This window comes from Salmo salar, unplaced genomic scaffold (genome assembly GCF_905237065.1).
Source record: "Salmo salar unplaced genomic scaffold, Ssal_v3.1, whole genome shotgun sequence".
In the NCBI taxonomy this organism is placed as follows: domain Eukaryota; kingdom Metazoa; phylum Chordata; class Actinopteri; order Salmoniformes; family Salmonidae; genus Salmo; species Salmo salar.
In genome coordinates, this window is record NW_025547622.1 from 1 (window position 1) to 6,303 (window position 6,303).

A 6,303-nucleotide genomic window follows, 5' to 3' on the forward strand; every position below is an offset into this window, starting at 1 on the left:
AAGTTAAGCTTGGTCACAAATGGGTTTTCAAATGGACAATAGACAAGCATACTTCCAAAGTTGTATAAACAGGACAACAAAGTCAAGGTATTGGAGTGGCCATCACAAAGCCCTGACCTCAAACCTTTAGGAGACATTTTGGGCAGAACTGAAAAAGCATGTGAGAGCAAGGAGGCCTAGAAGCCTGACTCAGTTACACCAGCTCTGTCCAGGAGGAATGGAGCCCAAAATTCACCCAACCTATTGTGGGAAGCTTGTGGAAGGCTACCTGAAACATTTGGACCCAAGTAACAATTTAAAGGCAATGCTGCAAATACTAATTGAGAGTATGTAAACTTCTGACCCACTGGGAATGTGATGAAAGAAAAAGCTGAAATAAATCATTCTCTCTACTATTATTCTGACATTTCAGGTTCTTAAAATAAAGTTGGTGATCCTAACTGACCTAATACAGGGAATTTTTACTAGGATTAAATGTCAGGAATTGTGAAAACTGAGTTTAAATGTATTTGGCTAAGGTGTAAGTAAACTTCCAACTTCAACTGTATGTCCCCCACTTCTAAAACCAAAGTTGCGCCCTTGTATCTGGTGTGACCACCATTTACCTCATGCAGCAAGACACACATCTCATTCTCATGGAGTTGATCAGGCTGTTGATTGTGGACTGTGGAATGTTGTCCCACTCCTCTTCAATGGCTGTGCGAAGTTGCTGGATATTGACGGGAACTCTGGAACACGCTGTCGTCACATAGATCCAGAGCATCCCAAACATACTCAATGGGTGCCAAGTCTGGGTGAGAATGCAGGCCATGGGGGAGAACAAAGGCATTTTCAGCTTCTAGGAATTGTGTACAGATCCTTGTGGCGATGGGGCCTTGCATTATCATGCTGAAACATGAGGTGATGGCAAGCGGAAGAATGGCAAGACAATGGACCTCAGGATTGCGTCACGGTATCTGTGTCCATTAAACTGCCTTCGATAAAATGCAATTGTGTTCGTTGTCCATAGTTCATACCTGCCCATTCCATAACCCACCGCCACCATGGGGCACTCTGTTCTAACGTTGACATCAGCAAACGGCTCGCCCACACGACACCATCACACTGTCTACCATCAGCCCGGTACAGTTGAAACCGGGATTCATCCGAAAAGCACAACCTCCCCCAGCGTGCCAGTGGCCATCGGAAGTGAGCATTCTACCCTCTGAAGTCGGTTATGACACCGAACTGCAGTTCGGTCAAGACCCTGGTGAGGACAACGAGCACACAGAGTGAGCTTCACTGAGACAGTTTCTGACAGTTTGTGCAGACATTTTTCAGATGTAACCCAAAAGTTTCATCAGCTGTCCAGGTAGCTGGCATGGTTACACATGGTCTGCGGTTGTGAGTCGGTTGGGACGTACTGCCAAATTCTCTAAAAGCACGTTGGAGGCAGCTCATGGTAGAGAACATTAGATTCTCTGGCAACCCAGCTCTGGTGAACATTCCTGCAGTCAGCATGCCAAATGTACACTCCCTCAAAACATTGTGTTATGTGACAAAACTGCACATTTTAGAGTGGCCTTTTATTGTCCCCAGCACAAGGTGCACCTGTGCAATGATCATGCTGTTTAATCAGCTTCTTGATATGCCAGACCTGTCATGTGGATAGATTATCTTGGCAATGGATAAATGCTCACTAACAGAGATGTTAACAAATTTGTGCACAAAATTTGAGACAAATAAGCTTTTTGTGCATATGGAACATTTCTGGGATCTTCTATTTCAGCTCATGAAACATGGGACCAACCTTGTACATGTTACATTTATATTTTTGTTCAGTGTAGATAGCCAATTCAAAACAACATGTAGCAGTCATCTCGGCTAGTTAATTATAACTCAGCATTAATGTCGTTGTCGACTTTCCACCGGCACTAGCCTAAATAAATCTGCACCGTTGAAAGATGGGATTACCCTCAATTAAACCGTAGCCATGTAACTGCGACAACGAAAATTGTAAGAATAGTTTAATTGACAAATAACTTGCTGTGCATCACACGAGGTTGGTGGTACCCTAACTGGGGAGGACAGGCTCATGGTAATGACTGGAGTGGAATCAATGGAATGGTATCAAACACATGGTTTCCATGGTTTCCAGGTGTTTGATACCATTCCATTTGCTCCGTTCGGGCATTATTATGAGCCGTTCTCCCCTCACGCAGCCTCCTGTGCTGTGCATAGATATCTCCTGAAATATGAATATTTGAGCCTTATATGTAAACAGTTAAGCCGTGTTCACATTGGCAGTTTGAAGTGACTCAAATCCTATTTATTTGCATAATCTTAGCTTGCTACATAACGTCTGAGTGATAGGAAGCACACGCACCACCACTAATCAGCCTACACCACTATGGCATACACCTGTTGTTACTATGACGACTAGGGTAGCCTTGTCTGCAAATGATTGCTGTGTGAACACATACATCCGATATGGCCATGCTGTTTGGACAGTCAGTAGTCCAAAACGGATTTGAAAAACAAAACTGATTTGAGCATTATGGCCTGCAGGAACAAGGTTTTAGATACCTTGCTTTGAAGAATCCTACCTTATCCATCTGATCCTGATTTATTGAAACAAACAAAAGTATTTGGTTGTAATGTTGCAATATTTTATTTCAAGGGTGGCAACCATCCTCCAGGATAGCAACCATCCTCCAGGATAGCAACCATCCTCCAGGATAGCAGTGGTGAAAAAGTACTAAATTCTCATACTTGAGTAAAAGTAAAAGATACCTTAATAGAAAATGACTCAAGTAAAAGTGAAAGTCACCCAGTGAAATACTACTTCAGTAAAAGTCTAAAAGTATTTTTAAATATACTTAAGTATCAAAAGTAAATGTAATTTCTAAAATATACTTAAGTATCAAAAGTAAAAGTACCAGTAATACAACATTCCTTATATAAATTCCTTATATACAGCCAGGGTCACACGTCAACACTCAGACATCATTTAAAAACAAAGCATTTGTGTTTAGTGAGTCCACCAGATCAGAAGCAGTAGGGATGACCAGGGATGTTCTCTGTTTAGTGAGTCCACCAGATCAGAGGCAGTAGGGATGACCAGGGATGTTCTCTTGATAAGTGTGCGAATTGGACCATTTTCTATCCTGCTAAGCATTTAAAATGTAACGAGTACTTTTGGGTGTCAGGGAAAATGTATGGAGTAAAAAAGTACATCATTTTCTGGAGGAATTTTGTGAAGTAAAAGTAAAAGTTGTTAAAAATAGAAATATTAAAATAAAGTACAGACACCCCCAAAAACTACTTAAGTAGTACTTTAAAGTATTTTTAACTTAAGTACTTTACACCACTGCAGGATAGCTACTGGGTGTGCAGACTTTTGTTCAAGCCCTGCTCTAACCACATTGTAGCCTTAACATCAGCTGCTCAACAGGACCTTGATAAGCAGACTTGGGTGTTTCAGGGTTGGATCAAAAGCCAAGCCTGTACACCCAGAATCTCTCCAGATGGAGGGTTGACCACATGTTGACAACATGTGACTAAGAGTGCAGTTCTACTTTGTGGAAGTTAAGTGCCTTGATCAATGGCACAACGGCCTACATGGGATCAGACACCGTAGTCTTCCAGTGTCAATAATGGTTACTTTTTCATGTAGCCTATAATAATAGTAATGGAAATGTGGTTAAGTCATGGAAAATGTGTATGAACCTTTAACAGTGAATAATCAAAGGTCTCTAGAGCATAATTTCATTTGTGAATTTTGTTGAAAAAAACCCCCAATGGCCCAACTTGGAAAAAAGACAGCTGCTGCACTTCTTTCATCCCAAGTCAAGCACTGGAGTAGGCTTATTATTGAACTGGATTGGGAGATACCTAGTCAGTCGTACAACTGAATGCATTCAACTGAAATGTGTGTTCCACATTTAACCCAACCCCTCTGAATCAGAGAGGTGCGGGAGGGCTGCCTTAATCAACATCCACATCTTCGACGCCCGGGGAACAGTGGGTTAACTGCCTTGCTCAGGGGCAGGACAACATATTTTTACCTTGTCAGCTCAGGGATTCGATATAGCAACTTTTTGGTTACTGGCACAATGCTCTAACCACTATGCTAGCTGCTAAGGGCTTGTAAGTAAGCATTTCACGGTAAGGTGTTGTAACCTGTTGTATTCGGCGCAAATACATTTGTATTTGATTACTAAACAGATCCATGGCTGTGCTGTCTTTGTCTTTGAGGCCAAAGCTCTCAGTAAATTGTGTGGGGTTCCCTAAAATTGAAAGCTGGCTAGAGCTCTAGGAATCATGTCTGGGTAGGACTATGAATGGAGATATATTCTGCTCCCCAAATGGCACTCTATTGCCCATATAGTGCTTAACTTGACCAGGGCCCTCTATTCAAAAGTAGTGCACTATATTGGGAATATGGAGCCATTTGGGATAAAACCATATGACTCTGACACACCCCACCAACACAATAAGACTGTGTTCATTTCCCATTGGTGACTGTAGGATACTTTCATATGCATTGTGTTTGATGGAGGTTATGGTTACATCACCTTGTCAAGAAGAGGTTACTTTAGGTCATAATGGCACTAGGGTGGTTCACCTGGTAAAATCACCCTGCACAACAGCTTACATCGTCTGATTCAACACGACCAATCAGCAGCAGTTCTTCAACATGTGTTCCCCTCTGACCAATCCTATGACATGCCTGCAAAGTGGTGAAAACCTTAGCAAGGCATCACGTCTGGAGTAAAATAAAAAAAGAATCCAACCTATAATTTAAGGTCATTCCTTTTTGAGCTCATTGGGATGTCCCTACCTAAACCCTAACCTTATCTATAATTTACATTCCCCTTGGATGATAGTGGCACAGATAGAACAATGAGCCAGATATTTCACTGGATGTATAAATGTGAAGAAACCGGTTGGTGTTTCCACTCGCTACCAAATATGGTGATGAGAGGAACCCCAATAGCCGGCTGTGGGGAGAAGATGAAGCCAGATGGATTTTGGCCTAAAATCTGTAAATTTTCTCATCGATGAAACATTTGATCTGTATACGGTTTTCTGTTTCCAATCTGTACCAAACATAGTAGATGTTTTGTAGATTTTACGCTTTGCCCACATTTTTTTTTAATTGCGTTGTTTAGAAGGAGTGCAAGGGCGAATTTTGTTATTGTACACATACAGTTCAGAGTAGGCGTTCCCTTAACAGAAATATGCAAATCAACTCTAGAACACGCCAATAGGATCTCACTAGCTAGAGCTTGGCTCTGCCCACCTCCTTCCTTGTTCTGCCCACTATGATTCATTTGCTCCCATTGGAAAGGACAGGCTGTGGTATATCTTGGGTTAGTTATAGAAATCTTTGATAGTGGGGTGACATGTTCCCACCTTAAAACCTCCAGCTTTGTTGTATGGCTATAGCTGAGTTTTGGCTCCACCTACCGGCAAGACACAACATGACAAGTCAGAACATTCATAGTATCACTGTCTCGTAATTGGGTGATTCTGCAACTACGGACACTTCTATTGTCCTTAGGTCAATTTTGGGGATTTTATACATTATATATATTTTAAAAAGTATTCCTTATATGTTAAGTTCACACTACAAGCGGTTCCACACTGCCAGGTTCCATACCGCTGCCTGGTTCCACACTGACCTGTTCCATACTGGTTGGTTCCATGCTGTTGGTCCGCTCCATACTCACCACTCAGTTCAGCTCAGCCTGACCTGCTGTTATTAAGTCTCTAGTGCCATTCATTCATCCATCCATCCATCCATCCATTCATTCCCCTTCTCTCCTGTAGACCCACGTGTACATTAGCCTACTCTGCTGAAGAATCTACCTTACACAATCATAAATCCCTTTATACACTTTCTGCACTAAACATTGACACTTGCTTATTTATACAAGTCTGAATTGAATTGTTTTATTTCAAAACAAAAATATATACAGCAAAGGATGACAATGTAAGCATCAATGGATTGTATAAGTATTTGTGAAACAAATAATGATCACTGAGTGAGGTACTTCTATGCCTTCTGTTGCCACATGATGTTCTCTGTTTGCTCTCTCTGGCCAACCTGTTTGACTGACTGACATCTCTTCAACCAACCTATAGTACAGAATGAAACTAATACACAACAGGGTGTAACACAGCACATCAGAGAGTAAATTACATCACCAAAAGTATGTGGACACCTGCTTGTTGAACATCTCATTCCAAAATCATGGGCATTAATATGGAGTTGGTCCCACCTTTGCTGCTATAACATCCACCACTCTTCTGGGAAGG